The sequence below is a fragment of the Macaca fascicularis genome, chromosome 18 (assembly GCF_037993035.2).
Source record: "Macaca fascicularis isolate 582-1 chromosome 18, T2T-MFA8v1.1".
NCBI lineage: Eukaryota > Metazoa > Chordata > Mammalia > Primates > Cercopithecidae > Macaca > Macaca fascicularis.
This window is the reverse complement of record NC_088392.1, coordinates 48734061-48759723: the sequence shown is the minus strand read 5'-3', so window position 1 is coordinate 48759723 and position 25663 is coordinate 48734061. Positions and strand designations below refer to the sequence as shown.

At 37.9% G+C, this 25663-nt stretch overlaps 1 long non-coding RNA gene across 3 annotated transcripts in view; it reads left to right on the top strand.

The window, feature by feature from the left end:
- Positions 1–25418, top strand: part of LOC123570045 (uncharacterized) — a 357619-nt gene extending 332201 nt beyond the window's left edge. For 2 of the 3 annotated variants that reach the window (XR_010582866.2, XR_010582865.2), the window contains exon 4: positions 2173–4124. This is a non-coding gene — a long non-coding RNA (uncharacterized lncRNA). Of the gene's footprint in view, positions 1–2172; positions 4125–25306 lie in introns of those variants that run through there. The other variant, XR_010582867.2, reaches the window with a different exon arrangement.
- The last annotated feature ends 245 nt before the right edge of the window (positions 25419–25663 follow it).

The window sequence follows — 25663 nt, the reverse complement described above, 5'->3', positions numbered from 1 at the left end:
TTTTATAGTTCCAATGAACTCTGATGTTTTTCATGGTGGCTTTCTTTGAAAATAATGAAATATAGCCAGGCATGGCTTGAAATGAGTGAGCCATTGACAGTAGAATTAAATTCTTTTCACCGCAGGTGTTTTATTACCATTATCTTTAACAACATCATCATCATCATTACCATCAGAATGATCAAGTTCCTACTACATACTGATCCTGAAACTGGTGGAGATAGAAAGAAAAATAAATCTCATCTTCTGTTTCTGAAAGGTCTATCATTCATTCTGATGAGATTGCACATATGCAAAAAAGACCTAATAATAATTCTATATAGAATGTTACCAAGCAAAATGTACAAAAATTAAAAGGAGAAAGACTATTGGTAGCTAAAGCTAGCAATGAGCAAGCCTATATTCACTTGTTTATTCATCTATTCAATAATATTTATTATTTTATTACTTAAAATAAATTTGGATGAAATTAAAAACCTATGATTGAATATAATAAAATATTTGTTGTTATTATTGTTGTTATTCTCCCATTATAAGACCCAGTCGTGAGTCCAGTATACCATCAAGGACTCAGATTCTTTCTGTAGTTCTATCATTGTATGCTTGATTGACTCCATGACTGCTTCCTTTTGCTTACCAGATATTTCTGTAGCTGTAGGTGGTACATTTGCACTAAAGGCAGAAGAAGTAGAAGGTGATATGACATAGTAGACCTTCAAAATTTCTATCCACGTAATAATTTTTTAAAACAGTAGTAGGGGAGAATAAACTAGGGAAGAAAGCAGTGGTCAGAAAAGATAAAAGAGAAGATAAGGAAGTTAGATATTAATAAATGAAGACAGTTGAAAGATTATTTCAGGCAGGCGGGGAGGTATATGCAATAGATTAAATGGAGAAAGATGATGTGTTTTGGATAAAAATTAGTAGCTCAAGAGGAGTGTTTATTATTTAGAATATCGATTAGCTAAAACTATTTACATATTCCACTTTTAAAAAGTGGCACATCTGTGGTCTCAATAGCCAGGTGAAGAATGTTGGCAAAGATGAAAATAAAATTAGGTGCCAACCATGAAAATCAGTCACACAGAAGCAGTTTTTAGAATCTGATTTAAGGACAGAGTCAGGGACAGCAAGTAAGCATGGAGGCAACAGTTAAAAACACATAGGTTTTAAGATTCAGAGTCAATAATGGAATTAGGATCTGTGCTTATTAATAAGAAATACTAAAGTCTCAGAGGTCAAGCAGAGACACGAGGATGAGGGTTTGTAAGAAAACTGACTAACAGAAGATAGACTTACTGGTAATGCACTATGATATGGACAGGTTATAATATCACCTACAGAATTTTATCAGCAAAACAGTGTCCTCCAGATTTTTAAAAATTTGAGATCAGACAGTATATGTTTGATCTACATTTATTTTCAAACAAATCTAACTATTCCTCACCCTGTACCTTATCTTATTTTGGACAAAACTTCTTGGCTCACTTCATGCATTACATTTATAGAATCTGCTAGAAATTCTGCCATATAAGAATATATATTAAAGGCTGTGTAAAATCTGTTCTACTCAACCATATCTAATAATTCACTAGGGCCTACTATTGCTTTTCTCTGTTCTTTAGAGATGCACTGAGTTTTCGTACAATCATTTCTTGCAATCTGCTAGAAATTGAGAGTGATAAAAATATGTATTAATTTTGTTCAATGGGCTCAGATGTTTTCCTTAGTCATCCTAGTTCTTTTCTGGCTCCAAAAGACACACACAAAAACTCATTCCTACTCCGGCAGTATAAGCAGGCCACTTTTCATTATTCACTCAGTGCCATAGATTACTTAACTATAAGTTCACAGCAAGTCAACCTATGGACTTTAAAAGAAAAATATTAAATTACCTCCACAAAATACTTCATAACTTATCAGAATGTCCTCTATGTTGCTTTGTCAGCTTCTGAGTTTCAAACTTGCCAGTAAGCTCCATTTTAAACTGATATAACCAATGGAGGTTATAATCTTTGATTCTCATGTACAAATCATCTTCAAGATTAAAAAAAACATCACGCAAGTTTCTCCTTTATTCTAGAACTCCATCAGTTTTATGACTGTAATTGTATTTCTGTTCATTATAGCAGCCTAAGTTTGTTTGTTGATTTTGTTTCAATGTGGTTCCAGACATTCGAACTACGTGACACATGCACAAGCTTCAGTAGCTGATTTGATCAAGTGGAAGACAGGGTATCAGTGATTGAAGATCAAATGAATGAAATGAAGTGAGAAAATAGCTTAGAGAGAAAAGAGTAAAAAGAAATGAACAAAGCCTCCAAGAAATATGGCAATATGTGAAAAGACCAAATCTATGTCTGATTGGTGTACCTGAAAGTGACGGAGAGAATGGAACCAAGTTGGGAAACACTGCAGGATGTTATCCAGGAGAACTTCACCAACCTAGCAAGGCAAGCCAACAATACGTATAATTCCACAAAGATACTCCTCAAGAAGGGGAACTCCAAGACCCATAATTGTCAGATTCACCAAAGTTGAAATGAAGGAAAAAAATGTTAAGGGCAGCCAGAGATAAAGGTCGGGTAACCCACAAAGGGAAGCCCTTAAGACTAATAGCAGATCTCTCAGCAGAAACTCTACAAGCCAGAAGAGAGTGGGGACTAATATTCAGCATTCTTAAAAAAAAGAATTTTCAACCCAGAATTTCATATCCAGCCAAACTAAGCTTCATAAGTGAAGGAGAAGTAAAATCCTTTACAGACAAATAAATGTTGAGAGATTCTGTCACCACCAGGCCTGCATTATAAGAGCCCTGAAGGAAGCACTAAACATGGAAAGCAACAACCAGTACCAGCCACTGCAAAAACATGCCAAATTGTGAAGACCATCAATGCTAGGAAGAAACTGCATCAACTAATGAACAAAATAACCAGTTAACATCATGATGACAGGATCAAATTCACACATAACAATATTAGCCTTAAATGCAAGTGGACTAAATGCTCCCATTAAAGGACACAGACTGGCAAATTGGATATTGTCAAGACCCATCAGTGTGCTGTGTTCAGGAGACCTATCTCACATACAGAGACATGCATAGGCTCAAAATAAAGGGATCGAGGAAGATCTACCAAGCAAATGGAAAACAAACAAACAAACAAAAAGCAGGGGCTGCAATCCTAGTCTCTAATAAAACAGACTTTAAACCAACAAAGATCAAAAGAGACAAAGAAGGCCATTACATAATGGTAAAGGGATCAATTCAATAAGAAGAGCTAACTATCCTAAATATATATGTACCCAATACAGGAGCACCCAGATTCATAAAGCAAGCTCTTAGAGACCTACAAAGAGACTTAGACTCCCACACAAAATAATGGGAGACTTTAACACCCCACTGTCAATATTAGACAGATCAACGAGACAGAAATTTAACAAGGATATTCAGGAATTGAACTCAGTTCTGCACCAAGTGGACCTAATAGACATCTACAGAACTCTCCACCCCAAATCAACAGAATATACATTCTTCTCAGCACCACATCGCACTTATTCCAAAATTGACCACATAGTTGGAAGTAAAGCACTCCTCAGCAAATGTAAAAGAACAGAAATTGGCCGGGCGCGGTGGCTCATGCCTGTGGTCCCAGAACTTTGGGAGGCCGAGGCGGGTGGATCACGAGGTCAGAAGATCGAGACCATCCTGGCTAACACGATGAAACCCCTTCTCTACTAAAAATACAAAAAAATTAGCTGGACGTGGTGGCGGGCGCCTGTAGTCCCAGGTACTAGGGAGGCTGAGGCAGGAGAATGGCGTGAACCCGGGGGGCAGACCTTGCAATGAGCCGAGATCGCACCACTGCACTCCAGCCTGGGCGACAGACTCTTGTCTCAAAAGAAAAAAAAAAAAAAAAAAAAAGAACAGAAATTATAACAAACTGTCTCTCAGACCACAGTGCATTCAAACTAGAACTCAGGATTAAGAAACTCTCTCAAAAATGCACTACTACATGGAAATTGAACAACCTGCTCCTGAATGACTACTGGGTACATAAAGAAATGAAGGCAGAAATAAAGATGTTCTTTGAAACCAATGAGAACAAAGGCAAAACATACCAGAATCTCGGGGACACATTTAAAGCAGTGTGTAGAGGGAAATTTATAGCACTAAATGCCCACAAGAGAAAGCAGGAAAGATCTAAAATTGGCACCCTAATATCACAATTAAAAGAGCTAGAGAAGCAAGAGCAAACAATTTCAAAATCTAGCAGAAGGCAAAAAATAACTAAGATCAGAGCAGAACTGAAGGAGATAGAGACACACACACAAAAAAAACCCTTCAAAAAATAAGTGAATCCAGGAGCTGCTTTTTTGAAAAGATCAACAAAATTGATAGACTGCTAGCAAGACTAATAAAGAAGAAAAGGGAGAATAATCAAATAGATGCAATAAAAAATCATAAAGGGGATATCACCACTGATCCCACAGAAATACAAACTACCATCAGAGAATACTATAAAGACTTCTACACAAATAAACTAGGAAATCTAGGAGGAATTGATAAATTCCTAGACACATACACACTCCCAAGACTAAACCAGGAAGAAGTTGAATCCCTGAATAGACAAATAACAGGCTCTGAAATTGAGGCAATAATTAAGAGCCTACTAACCCAAAAAAGTCCAGGACCAGATGGATTCACAGCCGAATTCTACCAGAGGTACAAAGAGGAGCTGGTACCTTTCCTTCTGAAACTATTCCAATCAATGGAAAACGAGAGAATCTTCCCTAATTCATTTTTTGAGGCCAGCATCATTCTGATACCAAAGCCTGGCAGAAACACAACAAAAAAGAGAATTTTAGTCCAATATCCCTGATGAACATCAATGCAAAAATCCTCCATAAAATACTAGCAAACTGAATCCAGAAGCACATCAAAAAACTTATCCACCACGATCAAGTTGACTTCATCCCAAGGATGCAAGACTGGTTCAGTGTATGCAAATCAATAAACATAATCCATCATGTAAACAGAACCAAAGACAAAAAAAGAACAGAAAATTCGACAAAATTCAACAGCCCTTCATGCTAAAAACTCTCAATAAATCAAGTATTGATTGGACATATCTCAAAATAATAAGGGCCATTTATGACAAACCCACAGCCAATACCATACTGAATGGGCAAAAACTGGAGGCATTCTCTTTGAAAACTGGCACAAGACAGGGATGCCCTCTCTCACCACTACTATTAAACATAGTGTTGGAAGTTCTGGCTTGGGCAATCAGGCAAGAGAAAGAAATAAAGGGTATTCAATTAGGAAAAGAGGAAGTCAAATTGTCGCCGTTTGCAGATGACATGATTGTATATTTAGAAAACCCCATCGTCTCAGTCCAAAATCTCCTTAAGCTGATAAGCAACTTCAGCAAAGTCTCAGGATACAAAATCAATGTGCAATAATCACAACCATTCCTCTACACCAGTAACAGACAAACAGAGCCAAATCATGAGTGAACTCCCATTCACAATTGCTTCAAAGAGAATAAAATACTGAGCAATCCAACTTACAAGGGATGTGAAGGACCTCTTCAAGGAGAGCTACAAACCATTGCTCAATGAAATAAAAGAGGACACAAACAAATGGAAGAACATTCCATGCTCATGGATAGGAAGAATCAATATCGTGAAAATGGCCATACTGCCCAAAGTAATTTATAGATTCAATGCCATCCCCACCAAGCTACCAATGAGTTTCTTCACAGAATTGGAAAAAACTGCTTTAAAGTTCATATGGAACCAAAAAAGAGCCCACATTGCCAAGACAATCCTAAGCCAAAAGAACAAAGCCGGAGGCATTATGCTACCTCACTTCAAGCTATACTACAAGGCTACAGTAACCAAAACAGCATGGTAATGTTACCAAAACAGAGATATAGACCAATGAAACAGAACAGAGCCCTCAGAAATAATACCACACATCTACAACCACCTGATCTTTGACAAACCTGACAAAAACTAGAAATGAGGAAAAGATTCCGATTCCCTATTTAATAAATGGTGCTGAGAAAACTGACTAGCCATGTGTAGAAAGCTGAAACTGGATCCCTTCCTTACACCTTATACAAAAATTAATTCAGGATGGATTAAAGATTAAATTAGACCTCAAACCATAAAAACCCTAGAAGAAAACCTAGGCAATACCATTCAGGACATAGGCATGGGCAAGGACTAAATGACTAAAACACCAAAAGCAATGGCAACAAAAGCCCAGGTTGACCAGTGGGATCTAATTAAACTACAGGGCTTCTCTGCACAGCAAAAGAAACTACCATCAGAGTGAACAGGCAACCTACAGAATGGGAGAAAATTTTTGCAATCTACCCATCTGACAAAGCGCTAATATCCAGAATCTACAAAGAACTTAAACAAATTTACAAGAAAAAACCAAACAACCCCATCAAAAAGTGGGCAAAAAGATATGAACAGACACATCTCAAAAGAAGACATTTATGCAACCAACAGACACATAAAAATGCTCATCATCAGGGGCCATCAGAGAAATGCAAGTCCAACCCACAATGAGATACCATCTCACACCAGTTAGAATGGTGATCATTAAAAAGTCAGGAAACAACAGGTGCTGGAGAGGATGTGGAGAAATAGGAACACTTTTACACTGTTGGGGGGACTGTAAACTAGTTCAACCATTGTGTAAGACAGTGTGGCGATTCCTCAAGGATCTAGAACTAGAAATACCATTTGACCCAGCCATCCCACTACTGGGTGTATACCCAAAGGATTATAAATCATGCTGCTATAAAGACACATGCACATGTATGTTTATTGTGGCACTATTCACAATAGCAAAGACTTGGAACCAATCCAAATGTCCATCAATGATAGACTGGATTAAGAAAATGTAGCGGGCGGAGCAAGATGGCCGAATAGGAACAGCTCCAGTCTCCAACTCCCAGCGCGAGCGACACAGAAGACCGGTGATTTCTGCATTTTCAACTGAGGTACTGGGTTCATCTCACTGGGGAGTGCCGGACGATCGGTGCTGGTCAGCTGCTGCAGCCCGACCAGAGAGAGCTGAAGCAGGGCGAGGCATTGCCTCACCTGGGAAGCGCAAGGGGGAAGGGAATCCCTCTTCCTAGCCAGGGGAACTGAGACACACAACACCTGGAAAATCGGGTAACTCCCACCCCAATACTGCGCTTTAAGCAAACAGGCACACCAGGAGATCATATCCCACGCCTGGCCGGGAGGGTCCCACACCCACGGAGCCTCCCTCATTGCTAGCACAGCAGTCTGTGATCTACCGGCAAGGCAGCAGCGAGGCTGGGGGAGGGGCACCCGCCATTGCCGAGGCTTAAGTAGGTAAACATAGCCGCTGGGAAGCTCGAACTGGGTGGAGCTCACAGCAGCTCAAGGAAACCTGCCTGTCTCTGTAGACTCCACCTCTGGGGACAGGGCACAACTATACAACAACAAAAGCAGCAGAAAACTCTGCAGACGCAAACGACTCTGTCTGACAGCTTTGAACAGAGCAGTGGATCTCCCAACACGGAGGTTGAGATCTGAGAAGGGACAGACTCCCGGCTCAAGTGGGTCCCTGACCCCTGAGCAGCCTAACTGGGAGACATCCCCCACTAGGGGCAGTCTGATACCCCACACCTCACAGGGTGGAGTACACCCCTGAGAGGAAGCTTCCAAAGCAAGAATCAGACAGGTACACTCGCTGTTCAGAAATATTCTATCTTCTGCAGCCTCTGCTGCTGATACCCAGGCAAACAGGGTCTGGAGTGGACCTCAAGCAATCTCCAACAGACCTACAGCTGAGGGTCCTGACTGTTAGAAGGAAAACTATCAAACAGGAAGGACACCTACACCAAAACCCCATCAGTACATCACCATCATCAAAGACCAGAGGCAGATAAAACCACAAAGATGGGGAAAAAGCAGGGCAGAAAAGCTGGAAATTCAAAAAATAAGAGCGCATCTCCCCCGGCAAAGGAGCGCAGCTCATCGCCAGCAACGGATCAAAGCTGGACGGAGAATGACTTTGACGAGATGAGAGAAGAAGGCTTCAGTCCATCAAATTTCTCAGAGCTAAAGGAGGAATTACGTACCCAGCGCAAAGAAACTAAAAATCTTGAAAAAAAAGTGGAAGAATTGATGGCTAGAGTAATTAATGCAGAGAAGGTCCTAAACGAAATGAAAGAGATGAAAACCATGACACGAGAAATACGTGACAAATGCACAAGCTTCAGTAACCGACTCGATCAACTGGAAGAAAGAGTATCAGCGATTGAGGATCAAATGAATGAAATGAAGCGAGAAGAGAAACCAAAAGAAAAAAGAAGAAAAAGAAATGAACAAAGCCTGCAAGAAGTATGGGATTATGTAAAAAGACCAAATCTACGTCTGATTGGGGTGCCTGAAAGTGAGGGGGAAAATGGAACCAAGTTGGAAAACACTCTTCAGGATATCATCCAGGAGAACTTCCCCAACCTAGTAGGGCAGGCCAACATTCAAATCCAGGAAATACAGAGAACGCCACAAAGATACTCCTCGAGAAGAGCAACTCCAAGACACATAATTGCCAGATTCACCAAAGTTGAAATGAAGGAAAAAATCTTAAGAGCAGCCAGAGAGAAAGGTCGGGTTACCCACAGAGGGAAGCCCATCAGACTAACAGCAGATCTCTCGGCAGAAACTCTCCAAGCCAGAAGAGAGTGGGGGCCAATATTCAACATTCTTAAAGAAAAGAATTTTCAACCCAGAATTTCATATCCAGCCAAACTAAGTTTCATAAGTGAAGGAGAAATAAAATCCTTTACAGATAAGCAAATGCTTAGAGATTTTGTCACCACTAGGCCTGCCTTACAAGAGATCCTGAAGGAAGCACTCAACATGGAAAGGAACAACCGGTACCAGCCATTGCAAAAACATGCCAAAATGTAAAGACCATCGAGGCTAGGAAGAAACTGCATCAACTAACGAGCAAAATAACCAGTTAATATCATAATGGCAGGATCAAGTTCACACATAACAATCTTAACCTTAAATGTAAATGGACTAAATGCTCCAATTAAAAGACACAGACTGGCAAACTGGATAAAGAGTCAAGACCCATCAGTCTGCTGTATTCAGGAGACCCATCTCACACGCAGAGACATACATAGGCTCAAAATAAAGGGATGGAGGAAGATTTACCAAGCAAATGGAGAACAAAAAAAAGCGGGGGTTGCTATACTAGTCTCTGATAAAACAGACTTTAAACCATCAAAGATCAAAAGAGACAAAGAAGGCCATTACATAATGGTAAAGGGATCAATTCAACAGGAAGAGCTAACTATCCTAAATATATACGCACCCAATACAGGAGCACCCAGATTCATAAAGCAAGTCCTCAGAGACTTACAAAGAGACTTAGACTCCCATACAATAATAATGGGAGACTTCAACACTCCACTGTCAACATTAGACAGATCAACGAGACAGAAAGTTAACAAGGATATCCAGGAATTGAACTCATCTCTGCAGCAAGCAGACCTAATAGACATCTACAGAACTCTCCACCCCAAATCAACAGAATATACATTCTTCTCAGCACCACATCGTACTTACTCCAAAATTGACCACGTAATTGGAAGTAAAGCACTCCTCAGCAAATGTACAAGAACAGAAATTATAACAAACTGTCTCTCAGACCACAGTGCAATCAAACTAGAACTCAGGACTAAGAAACTCAATCAAAACCGCTCAACTACATGGAAACTGAACAACCTGCTCCTGAATGACTACTGGGTACATAACGAAATGAAGGCAGAAATAAAGATGTTCTTTGAAACCAATGAGAACAAAGATACAACATACCAGAATCTCTGGGACACATTTAAAGCAGTGTGTAGAGGGAAATTTATAGCACTAAATGCCCACAAGAGAAAGCAGGAAAGATCTAAAATTGACACTCTAACATCACAATTAAAAGAGCTAGAGAAGCAAGAGCAAACACATTCGAAAGCTAGCAGAAGGCAAGAAATAACTAAGATCAGAGCAGAACTGAAGGAGATAGAGACACAAAAAACCCTCCAAAAAATCAATGAATCTAGGAGTTGGTTTTTTGAAAAGATCAACAAAATTGACAGACCACTAGCCAGACTAATAAAGAAGAAAAGAGAGAAGAATCAAATCTACGCAATTAAAAATGATAAAGGGGATATCACCACCGACCCCACAGAAATACAAACTACCATCAGAGAATACTATAAACACCTCTACGCAAATAAACTGGAAAATCTAGAAGAAATGGATAATTTCCTGGACACTTACACTCTTCCAAGACTAAACCAGGAAGAAGTTGAATCCCTGAATAGACCAATAGTAGGCTCTGAAATTGAGGCAATAATTAATAGCCTACCAACCAAAAAAAGTCCAGGACCAGATGGATTCACAGCTGAATTCTACCAGAGGTACAAGGAGGAGTTGGTACCATTCCTTCTGAAACTATTCCAATCAATAGAAAAAGAGGGAATCCTCCCTAACTCATTTTATGAGGCCAACATCATTCTGATACCAAAGCCTGGCAGAGACACAACAAAAAAAGAGAATTTTAGACCAATATCCCTGATGAACATCGATGCAAAAATCCTCAATAAAATACTGGCAAACCGGGTTCAGCAACACATCAAAAAGCTTATCCACCATGATCAAGTGGGCTTCATCCCTGGGATGCAAGGCTGGTTCAACATTCGCAAATCAATAAACATAATCCAGCATATAAACAGAACCAAAGACAAGAACCACATGATTATCTCAATAGATGCAGAAAAGGCTTTTGACAAAATTCAACAGCCCTTCATGCTAAAAACGCTCAATAAATTCGGTATTGATGGAACGTACCTCAAAATAATAAGAGCTATCTATGACAAACCCACAGCCAATATCATACTGAATGGGCAAAAACTGGAAAAATTCCCTTTGAAAACTGGCACAAGACAGGGATGCCCTCTCTCACCACTCCTATTCAACATAGTGTTGGAAGTTCTGGCTAGGGCAATTAGGCAAGAGAAAGAAATCAAGGGTATTCAGTTAGGAAAAGAAGAAGTGAAATTGTCCCTGTTTGCAGATGACATGATTGTATATTTAGAAAACCCCATTGTCTCAGCCCAAAATCTCCTTAAGCTGATAAGCAATTTCAGCAAAGTCTCAGGATACAAAATTAATGTGCAAAAATCACAAGCATTCTTATACACCAGTAACAGACAAACAGAGAGCCAAATCAGGAATGAACTTCCATTCACAATTGCTTCAAAGAGAATCAAATACCTAGGAATCCAACTTACAAGGGATGTAAAGGACCTCTTCAAGGAGAACTACAAACCACTGCTCAGTGAAATCAAAGAGGACACAAACAAATGGAAGAACATACCATGCTCATGGATAGGAAGAATCAATATCGTGAAAATGGCCATACTGCCCAAGGTTATTTATAGATTCAATGCCATCCCCATCAAGCTACCAACGAGTTTCTTCACGGAATTGGAAAAAACTGCTTTAAAGTTCATATGGAACCAAAAAAGAGCCCGCATCTCCAAGACAATCCTAAGTCAAAAGAACAAAGCTGGAGGCATCACGCTACCTGACTTCAAACTATACTACAAAGCTACAGTAACCAAAACAGCATGGTACTGGTACCAAAACAGAGATATAGACCAATGGAACAGAACAGAGTCCTCAGAAATAATACCACACATCTACAGCCATCTGATCTTTGACAAACCTGAGAGAAACAAGAAATGGGGAAAGGATTCCCTATTTAATAAATGGTGCTGGGAAAATTGGCTAGCCGTAAGTAGAAAGCTGAAACTGGATCCTTTCCTTACTCCTTATACGAAAATTAATTCAAGATGGATTAGAGACTTAAATGTTAGACCTAATACCATAAAAATCCTAGAGGAAAACCTAGGTAGTACCATTCAGGACATAGGCATGGGCAAAGACTTCATGTCTAAAACACCAAAAGCAACGGCAGCAAAAGCCAAAATTGACAAATGGGATCTCATTAAACTAAAGAGCTTCTGCACAGCAAAAGAAACTACCATCAGAGTGAACAGGCAACCTACAGAATGGGAGAAAATTTTTGCAATCTACTCATCTGACAAAGGGCTAATATCCAGAACCTACAAAGAACTCAAACAAATTTACAAGAAAAAAACAAACAACCCCATCAAAAAGTGGGCAAAGGATATGAACAGACATTTCTCAAAAGAAGACATTCATACAGCCAACAGACACATGAAAAAATGCTCATCATCACTGGCCATCAGAGAAATGCAAATCAAAACCACAATGAGATACCATCTCACACCAGTTAGAATGGCGATCATTAAAAAGTCAGGAAACAACAGGTGCTGGAGAGGATGTGGAGAAATAGGAACACTTTTACACTGTTGGTGGGATTGTAAACTAGTTCAACCATTATGGAAAACAGTATGGCGATTCCTCAAGGATCTAGAACTAGATGTACCATATGACCCAGCCATCCCATTACTGGGTATATACCCAAAGGATTATAAATTATGCTGCTATAAAGACACATGCACACGTATGTTTATTGCGGCACTATTCACAATAGCAAAGACTTGGAATCAACCCAAATGTCCATCAGTGACAGATTGGATTAAGAAAATGTGGCACATATACACCATGGAATACTATGCAGCCATCAAAAAGGATGAGTTTGTGTCCTTTGTAGGGACATGGATGCAGCTGGAAACCATCATTCTTAGCAAACTATCACAAGAACAGAAAACCAAACACCGCATGTTCTCACTCATAGGTGGGAACTGAACAATGAGATCACTCGGACTCAGGAAGGGGAACATCACACACCGGGGCCTATCATGGGGAGGGGGGAGGGGGGAAGGGGGAGGGGGGAGGGGGGAGGGATTGCATTGGGAGTTATACCTGATGTAAATGACGAGTTGATGGGTGCAGCACAGCAACAAGGCACAAGTATACATATGTAACAAACCTGCACGTTATGCACATGTACCCTACAACTTAAAGTATAATAATAATAAATAAATTTAAAAAAAAAAAAAAGAAAAAAAAAAAAAAGAAAAGAATTAAAAAAAAAAAAAAAAAAAAAGAAAATGTAGCACATATACACCATGGACTACCATGCAGCCATAAAAAAGGATGAGTTCATGTCCTTTGTAGGGACATGGATGAAGCTGGAAACCATCCTTCTGAGCAAACTATCACAAGGACAGAAAACCAAACACCACATGTTGTCACTCATAGGTGGGATTTGAACAATGGGATCACTTGGACATAGGGTGGGGTATATCACACACTGGGGCTTGTCGTGGGGTTGGGGGAGGGACAAACTATTGCAAAGACAGAAAACCAAACACTGCATGTTCTCACTCATAGGTGGGAATTGAACAATGAGAACACGTGGACACAGGGTGGGAAACATCACACACCAGGGCCTGTCGTGGGGTTGGGGGAGAGATGAGAGATAGCAATAGAAGATATACCTAATGTAAATGATGAGTTAATGGGTGCAGCACACCAACATGGCACATATATACATATGTGACAAACCTGCATGTTGTGCACATGTACCCTAGAACTTAAAGTATAATGAAAAAAAAGAAGGTAATCACTGAAAAACAAAGTTTTGATAAAAGCCCCAGAGCTGTCAAGTGTGTTTATATTTTCCTCACTGTTGTTTACCAATATATAGATGACAAAAATAGATATCTTGCTGGAAATTACCTTCTTTCACATGATAAACTGGGAAGAAATGTTTGTACAAAGAACTAGATGAAAGTTAAATGTAAGAACGTCCTCCATTCCAGCTCTAGAAAATTGGGGATTAGGCACAGTTGGTTTCATCTAACATTTACTGAAGGCCAACTCTGAGATTAGAATTTCTAATAAATCTAATTTGGGTTACAAAGAAAGATATTTAGAGAGGGTTTATGAGCACATCCTGCATTCTGTAAGAGATTCATGATTACATCTGAGCTCCCTTATCATTATTGCGTTCGTTATTGTTTTGGGGAGGAAGGAAGTTTAATTTTTTAACTTCAGAACAGAAATCCTGACAGCTGGAACTCCTTTTCATATTACAGTGTGACAACATTGGGAGACTTGTTTAAGAGTATGCATGTCTTTAAAGACAGTTAAGAGGTATGATGATAACAACGGAACAAATATGGTCCTGCCATATCCTATGTTACAATAAATGTGCAATACTCTCCCTAGGGTGTGACAGAGTGAGGAGTTCTTTCCTGAGGGAAGAGAGAAAGACAGATGCCATCAATTATTCAGTCAATTTGTATTGACTAGCCACTATATGATCAACCCTGTTTCATCACTCTAGAGATATGAGACACAGCCATGGATAGGGTGTATGGGTAGAGGGTAGATATATGAAGAAATGAGGGGGAAAAAATAGGCAATATAAAATGAAGTATCACAGGGCCTGCACTAAATTAAATCACACAGTTTATTTGACTGAGGATAACCAGTGTATTAGCCTTGATCTCTGGAAATTCTATAATGAAATTTAACTTCCAGTTTTGCTCCAGTCCAGTGCTCCTATTAAAAACCCACTAAACTAAACTCCAAGCAAAGTGAACTGAAAGTAAGTCACAGTTTGAGTAGAATTCCATAAGGGGATAAATATCTTTGTGGTTGTTTATCTAATTTGCAGTCTGCACCAAATATACATCTTTTTACTTTCTAATATGTATTTTTATAGTACCTATTACAAATAAAATAATCATTATTTGTGGAGCACCTGCTCTGGATTAGGCACTATATTCAGTGTTTTATATTTGTTATCTCACTCACTCGCTTTTGGTCTCTATGAGGTATTTTATTGTCTTATTACACTGGAGAAAACTGAGCATCAGCAAGATAAAGTACTATGTCCAGATTCATACAGGAAATAAGTAAAAGGGGCAGAAGCTGAACCCAGGCCTGTTTGACTCTACTCTGCACATTTTACTACAAATAAAGCAGTTCTAATTTTGTGATCATCTTTGTGGTGACTCATATCTATGAATAATAGCAATATTAGAACGTTGACTCTTTTCATTTTATTCATAGTAAAAGCTTGAAGTCTAAATATATTTTTATAGTAGAATTTTCTGGATCTAAAGTATTATCCCAGAAAATAACTTTCCATAAATGCTCGTCAAGCTAAAAAGGGTATATGACACAGTGAAAACTATCATCCAAATCCAGACATTTTCATGGAAACACTCGTCTGTCAATCCATTCATCAATCATTCAGTCATCCATTTTTCCATCCATCTATTTACTTCAACAGTCTCTTTAGTTCTTCATCATTGTCCCATTTGTTAAAGCTCTGCGTTTAAAGTAACTTCTAGTTTTGATTCTATAGAAAAAACAATCTTGCATTTGAAGCCAAAATGACATGCAAATTGTCTGTTTTCTTAAAAACAAAACAAAACAAAAAATTAACACCATGGCTACCCAGAACTCAGGGAATTAACACTTCAGGATTATCTATTGTTTTCATATTATTGGACAGTACATTGAGAAACACCTAAAAATAACACCCATACTGGGCTTCTATTGCCCCTTTTCACAGAAACATAGTTTAAGGTAGTCCAAGTAGATATCATAAGATTTGGGAGTTCTGCTCTATTGCCATGTCAACTTCAAGTTTAAATTTTTGTGCCAAGAATTTCTGCAGAGTGAAAAGCTACCTACTAAAGTAGGTTAAATATTTTCCTCATAGTTTTTCTATTTTTCCATTTAATTTCTTTTGTCTCAATAAAAATACTTCACTTTTAAACCTGTGTCCCATCACACATTGCAATGTTTCCACTGTCATTAAAAAGTGTGTTCTCACTGAGGATTATGTAAATAGCACTTTGACAGCTGAAAGGTGACATCGTAAGTTTTCTGAAACCATAAATCACAGGTAAGTTGTTTAGAAATATTTTTATATTTAATACTCATTGCATTTCTATCCAGAACCAATTAAAAACAACTCTATAAAAACTACCAACAATGGAAATATAATAATGAAGGTGAAATAAAAAAAATTCTTAAGAAATTGTGACTAACAGAAATGTATTCTTCTTTTGTCCATTTCCATGAAAATTGCCTTAGGCAGTCATTTTCTATTCAAAATACAAAGCTCCTTTTCCTTAGTCTATAAAGCCATAAGTACAGATCTGTGTTTCTTATGGTTATCATGTACTTCTATGCTGTCACTGCATTGGGAAGGGCCAACTGAGACATTCCAGGACCAGATTTAAAATATAACTGAAGCCAAGAATTCCTGTAGACTTAGTGGGATATAATTAGCTTCTGACAGAGAGGTATGCCTGGAACCTAAACTAGCAACCAAACTTTGCAGGTTCCCAATGGTGAGATCACCCCTAATTGTCTAGCAAAGAAGACAAAGGGTAGAGAGAGGTAGAGAAGCGTCTTACCTTATTTCATTATGTAAGGGCTCTAGAAATAAAAGAGCTCTAGAGAGGGCTCTAGAAGTAAAAATGACACTTTTAATCTTCCTAAATAAATACTATGCATCTTTTGGTTCAAGCTATAGTTGTTTTTGCTGTTTCACGTTGCCAACTAACTTGCTCTTAGAAAGTCACACATTAGCCTATTCTCTACCTGAGACTAGTCAAATAGGAACAGGCACTTCTCAGAGAGACGGAAAGAGGAGATACTAGAGATATTTATATTTACCTTTAACTTTGCTCTGGGACTCTGTTATTAGCATGAAATAATTGTTATTTCATGGTTTCCAAGTAGCATGCTTAGGTTAATCAATGCCACAGTAAAGGCTGCATTTAAGACCAGGCCTTAATTTAACTACCAAAGTTAATCTTCATTGTCATGTATCACTTAAATGGGCTTCTGAAGTTTCCTTATTCGATAGCATCATTTTTATCATATGCTTCAGCTTATGCCAAACCTATATTGCAAAACATTTTTCCCACCCATTCTGTCTATGACCATTTTAACGCGTTATTTACATCTCTACTCAATTTCCATGTCTTCAACTCACAAAGGATAGATAATTTTTCTTTTGAAAATTAGTTGGTTTTTCCAACATAGTTTATTGAATAAAGTTGGATATACATCTTATAACTTATATCAACATTAAAATAACTTAAATGTCCAGATAGATAAAATGACAGCCAGAGAAATCTAGAAAGAAGTATATAGACACAAAAATAGATATCGATATGGCATTGTATTCTACTTTGAAATATACTCTCAGAGGTCAAACCATTCTAATTCTCTCTCTATTGTTAACAAACTGTGTAACCTTAGGCAGGCTACTTAACCTTTCTAAGTTGTAATTCACCCATCTGTGAAAGAGGAGAAAATAGGACCTTTGTCATGTACTTGTTACAAGGAATGAAGGAGATAATGAAAATAAAGCATTTAAGATAGTGCTTTGCTTATTTAAAGCACTCAGTAAATATCATTACCATTATATTTATAAAGAAAATAATGGGACTATATTTGATGACATACCCCTAGAGAGGGAAACTAACATGAAAACAATTCATAAATATGCATGGTGGCCAGTGAGTTAATATTCTTATCATAGAAAACACTCTTAGTAATCAGTTAAAATTTTTGAACGTCTACTTCAGATGGTTAAAGAAAGAGTACACAAGACACAAAGGAAAGAGTATAAGCTTTCAATATTTTTGAAAGATTATTCAATCTACAGGGTATTCACTAGTAATCAAAGAAATGTAAATTAAGTTTCAAGAACAAACCAGTTTCACCAATTAATTTGGAAATATCTGTATTTTTAAGTTACAAAAACAACTTTGGCAAGTGTTTAGGCAAATGATACTTTTAAGTGATATGGGTAGACATAAATTGATAGATATAATCTGGTAAACAGTGACTTTTATTTTGCTATTTGCACATTTCCTTTTATTAATAGTTTAAGTATTTACTTAAATATTTAATTCATTAGAAAAATCAAAACTATCTCTCTATATGTATGGGAAATATTTGTATGGCACCCATAAGAGAACCTTTGTAATATAGTTTGCCCTTTGTATCCATTGGTTCCTATCTACAGATTCAATAAACTGGAAAAAAAATACAGTATTAGTGTACTGTGCAGGACCCACAGATACAGAGGGCCAATTTTCATATCTTTGTTCTTCAGGGTCAACTGCAGAACTTGAACATCTGTGGATTTTGGTATTGGAGTGGTCTTGGGACCAGTTCTCCATGGATTCTGAGAGATGACTATAATCATACTTAAGAAAACACATTTTTATTAGCTGGACAGTATTTAAAATATGGGTATATTAAAATTTATTTAAGCATAACTTTGTGTTGTATATTTGGTTTGATTCCAAAATTTCTTCAGCATAATAATGATAAGCGAGGAGAAAACAAAAAAGTTGGGCATAATTCTAAAACACTTTGATGAACTGTTCTGTTTGTAGGAGACCAGGAAAAGAAGGGGCTGGGGAGGAAGAAAAGTGAAACAAAAGAGAAAAAAAATTACTATATGCTATTATGTTTGCCAATTTTTTAATTAATTGATTCCTTTTTGTCAGCTTATAAAATTTGATCTTTTCTTGAGAAAAGTGCTCTGGGATAGAAAAGGTAATTTTGTCTGGGAATAAAGATTAAGATAAAACAGTTGAAGAAATCAAGAAGAAGGCTGAGTTTGAACACTTAACAATTTTGCAGAAATGGAGGATTCTCAGTGAAGACGGCAAGGAAGAGATCCCAATGTGGCAGAGGTTGACACTTTAAAACCAGGATACAGCCTAAATAATATTCTGCTATATACTGTGCTAGTCAGGGATTTGATTTCCTTTCTCTGAGTGTCAACGTTCAGAAAGACTAAGAGAAGTAACAAAGCAAATGCACTGCCATGAGAAATGGTGGCTTATGTGAAAAAAGTTAATCAAAAAAAGAAATGAGAGTGAAAGAAAATGGTAGGCCCATGATACCCCCAGAATTTGTGAAATTGTGTGAATATTCGTAGCCCATGGGTTGGGATTGAAAGATTACTGTACACCAGGGAGCTATTCCCTAACTTAGGCATGGTCCAGGCATCACAGGAGGGTTGACAGTGTTGGCAGGCACATAAAAAATGAATCAACAAAGAGCTAACTGTACCTTCAATACAAAGCAGAATATAATAAGTGCTGTATACTTATAGTTTGATGAGTAGAAGGTGATTGGAAGCGGTCTCATAACAAAATTTTGCTCCAAATACTCACAGAAAGAACACCCTGAATTTTTCAAGTTAACTCTGAAAATACAAAAGAATTTTGGTGGGAAAGAAAGCTAACACAGGAATGGTACAAGCTTGAAGATATTGTCCTCCAGATGGATAGGCTGACAACAGCATTCCAAGGACTGGCTCAGTCTACAGGAACTACTCTGTAGGTTCAATGGCTACAGTTGAGAACAGCTTTGTCAGCTTTGGCCTGAAGAGTGATTAAACCTGGACAGATAACCAAAACAGTACATAGCCAATCTGCCCTTTAAGAAATTGTAAGGTTAAAGTTTAAAATTCCAAACAACAAAGGGTCAGGTCTTCCATTTCATAGTATTAAACATACATCACATTCATAGAGGTAACCACATGATTTATATTCACTAAAATGTATATATTATGAATCTTTCATCTCTGCTGGACAGGACATTGGGGTTGGAGAGGATCAGAATGGTAGCACATGAGGACATAAATTTGGGGGAACCACCAAAAGAGCTGGGCCACCCTGTGACAGGTGGAAGGCTTGCTGCCATTGGCTTCAATCTTAGTTCTGCTACAAACTGTGGCTATTTATTTGGCCTTATTATTTTTCCAAAGTTAAATGAGAACAATACACTTACTTTGCGGTGCAAGGGTAAGAATTAAATGATATATGCAGTGCTTGGAACAAATTAGTTGTTCAATTAATCCAGGCTACTATATACCATAGAAAGAATGACTAGTGTACAGAAAGCCTTGGGTGTTGCTTTGACAGGAAATGAAGTAATCTTTTCAGGATACTTTCATTTCTGTGATATTTTGTTATTCAGAAAGACAGTCCAAAAGGAACCTATTGTTCCCTTTACAGATAAAAAGTACTGAGCACTTCCAAATAGGAATATTTTCTAACTTTCCAAATATAAAACAACAAAAGACAATATTATCAATTTTTAAGACGAGAGTTGCATCCACAAAAGTCAGACCATAGTGTTGTTTCTCCTGGTATTAATCTTGAAAGATTCAGACTTAAAATCTTAAAAAGAAAAAGGCTTCAGGATATCTCTTTTCTTTGGAGCAGTAATAATTTTGGCGTTTTCTTCAGTTATCCTTCCTCAGCTGCTCTCAGCATTGCTACCTGTTGGCTCTTTCTTGCCTTTTGTTGTAGTTCCTTCTTTTCCAGCTCCTGGAGTTTGTCGGAGACCTCCTACAGTCTTACTTAGCTGTTTTCTCTTTGATCCATAATTTCTTTTGGACTCCAGACATTCTATTTTTATTTTACTTTTAATTCCCTTGGCAGATCTCAAATGTTCAATTGCGTAAAGGTACAGGAACAAGCCCACTGCTTCAAGAACAGAAAATTGTGTGTGTGTGTGAAGTGTTGAAAACTGATGAAGTCACAGACTATGTACTACCCTTAGAGTCAATGTAAAAACAAAATAAGGTATTTCTTGAGGTTTTTGGCAAAAAAATATATTTTTTTCAGTTTCTGTTGAGCAGTTATCATTGGGGTTTCCATTGTAAAATCTCCTCCTCTAGCACATTATTACATATGCCTGCTTTCCAGACCTTCTGTAATTTGTTTTGGGCCTGTCATATGCCTGGCTCTGTCCCTTACGCACTCTCTCTTCTCAGCCAATATTCTCAGCAAAGCTTCTAGAAGCAAGTCTAATGTCTGCTTTATGCCTTTCTTTACTCTGCTACTTTGTCTGAATGGTCTTTATCTCTTTTTATTTATCCAGACAATGCACTTCAGGCCCTACATCCTCCACACACCTTCTCCAATGTGCCCAGCCCACAGTCATTTGTCCTTAGCTGACCTCGCACAGCATCATATGCTCATGATGATTTCCTTAACAAAATGATGTAATTGCCTGCCTTGGGAAACAAATTTTACTTGGAAAGGACTTAGAAGTGCATGAATTAAATTTTCTGTGCACAGTGGCATGACTATGACATTGGCATCATGTAAAACCACCTGTAAAGTCCATCTTGGTCACTGGCTGCTTTTGTGGATAAATTATTTTAAACTTTCTGATTCTTCTAACTTTTGAAATGGTAATAATGCCATATTATAAAATTACTTTGAAATATGGAAATAATATATGTGTTATGCTCAAGTAGTTGACCCAGACACTGACACTGTCTCATAGTAATACACTTACAATTGGAGACCCCATAGTACCAGTGACATTATCCTCTTCATACTCAGTGTTGCCAATGTGAGCTAGCCAAAACAGAAAGTAAATCTTTAGATAAAACCAAATATTGTGATGCTTCCACTCTCTGGTTTCAGATTGTATATTAGGTTGGTGCAAATGTAATTGTGTTTTCTGCAATTGAAAGTAATGGCAAAAATTACAATTACTTTTCCACCAACCATACTACTTTGCCCAAGTGAAGTTCATGCTGTTGACCTCCCTCTGGAATAGTTCAGTGTACCTTAACAAATGAACATAGAGTGAGACCCTGCTGCTTTTCTATTATTCCTGCTTCAGGAATGCTTTATCACTCTTCTGGGGCCTGTTTTATCATGTCCTTCAGGTTGAAACACTGGCCTCAACTGGGATATGTGTCAAACATTTCCAGGAGGTACAAGGACATGGATAGATTTAAGAGAACCAATTTCCAGACTTTCAACTTCTATCTGTACCTCTAAAGCTGATCTGCCCGAGAGAGCACTTGTGGGATAGCCTCTCATTTCCTTCCTCTACTTCCACAGCCACAATCTGATTCACTGCCCCAAGAATGAAACCACCAGATTCCTAAACAAAGAGCCCCTAAACAAAGGGCCACTAGATAGTTTTCTTAATAAAGTACTATAATTTTCCATGTTTAGGTGTCTAGTGCCATATAATTGTGCCACAAATTATCCCAAAGCCCAGTGGTTTAAAATAGCAATAGTTGATTATTTCTCATGATTTTATACATTGTTCTGCTGGTCTCACTTAGCCTCTCTCACAAACCTACATTCAGCTGATGGGTTGGCTGCAATTAGGGCTCGACTGAGATATTGACAGGGCTAGACTCCCTCTCTCTCTGTGGTCTCAGGATATTTCTTTCCCCATAGTCTCCTAACATTCAAAAGTCTATTCCAGGTTTCTTTACCTGTTGTTGAGAGTGTTTGAAGAGAGCAATGGTAGAACCTGTAAAACCTGTTAAGATTTAGCTCTAGAAGTTGCATATAATGCAGCTGCATTTGGTAGTCTACTTTTTTTATAAATAGCAATAATTTATTAAAAATTCTATTAAATTTATACTTTTATCAATTGCCTAAACACAGTGACCTCCTTGGTTAAAGACAATTTGTAGAATTTAATTGATGTACATAGTTTGTTTCAAAAATGACAAGTTAATCAATAAAATATAAATCAATAGTGCCAACTGCACTGTTTCTATCGTGTTGAAGTCTTACCTCCCCAAATAGATCGGGTACTTCGAAAACCTATTGTGTGTGTAGGTGAGAACTGGGTTCTTAGAAAGTGCTAAATGGAAGTAGAGAGATAGTTAATGGACAAATCATGGTCATTGGCTATTTTGGTTTGTTGTCCAAAAGTAGTTGTCATATCTGGATTTGCCTAAGATATATTTTTTTCTTCATAAACAGGTTTTATATTTTAGAACTAGAAACTGAAAGTTGGCTCTATTATAGGTAGTAGTTGTTAAAATTATTAGAAATAATACAAACAAAATGAACATAAACAAAAAATCATTTGATCATATCTTACTTTCAAGCCTTTTCCTAAGCATTATGTATGTAAATACACACACACACACACACACACAGACATACATATATTACATATAATTTTTCATTATATTCCCAGGTGATAAATACTATTACTCTTATCTCACTTTAGAGATGAAGCAAGGGAGGTTTGTAAAGATTAAGTTGCTTGTCCTAGATTGCCAAGGTAGAAAGACCCTGAGCCTAGAATTAATCTTTAGATTGTTGGACACTGAATTTTGTTCTTATACATGGTATTATGCTGTCTGATTGTCTACAAACTATTTATCTAAATAGTTCTACATTTTTGAGCAAGTATTAATTATGCTCCTAATATGCACCAACTTTGTGCTAGGTACTCAACATCAACATCTATTTGTCTAATTATTGATTCACTAATCATGTTCTCTGCTACTTGTAGGTAATGTTTATACTCTTTCCTATATTATGGTACTGCTTGTTTATCTTTTTTTTTTTTTTTTTTTTTTTTTTTTGAGACGGAGTGTTGCTCTGTCGCCCAGGCTGGAGTGCAGTGCCGCGACCTCGGCTCACTGCAAGCTCCGCCTCCCGGGTTCACGCCATTCTCCTGCCTCAGCCTCCTGAGTATCTGGGACTACAGGCACCGCCACCACGGCCGGCTAATTTTTTGTATTTTTAGTAGAGACGGGGTTTCACCGTGGTCTCGATCTCCTGACCTTGTGATCCGCCCGCCTCGGCCTCCCAAAGTGCTGGGATTACAGGCGTGAGCCACCACGCCTGGCCTTATCATTCATTTTAGTTCTTGACACGAACAAAACCTGTTTTATGTGAAGCTTTCATTATGTTTCTGGGACATGTTAAGGAATTCCTCAGCCCAGAATAGGGGCATAGAGTATGTTAGTATTTTTAACGCCTCCTAGTCCTATAAGTACGTGTCTTCATATTTTATGTAGTTTATTATTATACGTTCACCGGATAAAGAATTAAATAGCCTCTTCAAGAAAAGAAAGGATGAGTTTCAGAACAGCAGGTCAACTAAAGCTGAAAAATAAGATGTACAGTTTTTAGCATAACAGAAGGCATCTATGACGCCATATTCCCCAGAACACATATTGTGTGGTCATTCACTCAAAGAAATAAATACATATTGAGTGCTTACCTCTTACTATTTTTTGTAACTGAATGTAACTAAGTGGCTAAAATACATGAATTTTCATTGCTGAAATTGACATTTCCAAGACACCTTTGTGAACAAAATTTTTATCTGTGTGAAAGCTAAACTTCACAACATAAAAATATAAGCAAGAATACAAATTTCAGATAAGTGATATGACCTGCTAACCTTACCAGTAAACCAACAATAGATATCCAGATAGATTCTCCCTTTTTTTAAACCTTAGCTTAGGACTATTCTCAGAGTGTCAAGGCATTTGCATGGTCTAATCCACTATACATTTTCTATAAATTCCCTCTTTAATACTCCAGATAGAAAGAGGGGAAGAAAAGTAGAGAAGTGCTTAATGACCCTTCTTTAAATATTGTATAATAAATACCACTTGCTGTTCTTCCTTCAAGAATTAAAATTGATTTTCTTTTTCTGGATGAGAGATGATCTGTCTTGGTTGAGCACACAGCAGCTTCTATCACAAATTATGCTGAAAAATTGGCTCTGAAGAAAACAAATGTGGCTGTGGTTGAGATATTTTTTTCAAGCATTGAACAAAGTTCAAGACACAAAAGGGGCCAGCATTCTGACAAACAAAAATTGCGTTGGAAGGGTTTGCCTAATGGGTCCAAGAAAGTTCTTCCAAAACCCTTTTGTTTCTGAGACTATACTTTAAAACCACATAAGATAAAATTTACTGTGGTGCCTGAGGTCCATGGTGAAGAAAATGTAGCTTACTGTTAGCAGGATGACTCATCTGCAGGACATGCAGTCCTTTCCTCTATTCTCAACAGTTTTAGGGATCCGGAGTCCAGGTTCTGGGGCTGAGCATTCCTGCTTCAGGACTCAGGTTACCAAGGAAAACAAAATAAATGGTTAAAAAAAAAGTCATCTTTGTCCAGACACCTTGGTTTTGTGAAAACAACCTTTGAAATGGACTAAGAAATAGAGTTTCTACTCCCTCCAATTGCCCAAGAATTCTGGGATCAGTAACACTGTCTCCAGTTATCAATCTTATGTTCCTTCCTCTTATCCCATAAAGTTGCATAAATCCTGAATTTCATGTGGAGTTAGAAACTGCAGTATATTTAACATTTGGGCACTTGATGATGACTTAAGCTGTTCTTCTAATACTTTTTTCAATCTTTTTTTTTTTTTTTTTTCTGCCTAGTTCCACGGGGAAGTAAAGAGGACTAGCACTGCATTGTTACCTGAAAAGCGCAACCATACTTTGTGCTTTGCCGCGGTGCCTTACATCCAGGGAAGGCTTTCATCACTCAGTACAAGTACATTTTAATTGTTCCCTGAACAAAGACATCCCAACCAAGCCCTTTGTCTGGGTGTGCACTGTTGTATTTCTGAAGTATGAATTCCTGGCAAACAGTGCACCCACCTGGCACCAAAGAAAAATTACAAAACAAAGAGTGTGCATTGGCCTCGAAGCTCTGAGTTGCACTCCCCACCTTGCCACTGCATTTCTTGCAGCGCATGATCTGTGAGTGACAAATGGTGTTTCTCCCTATCAAAC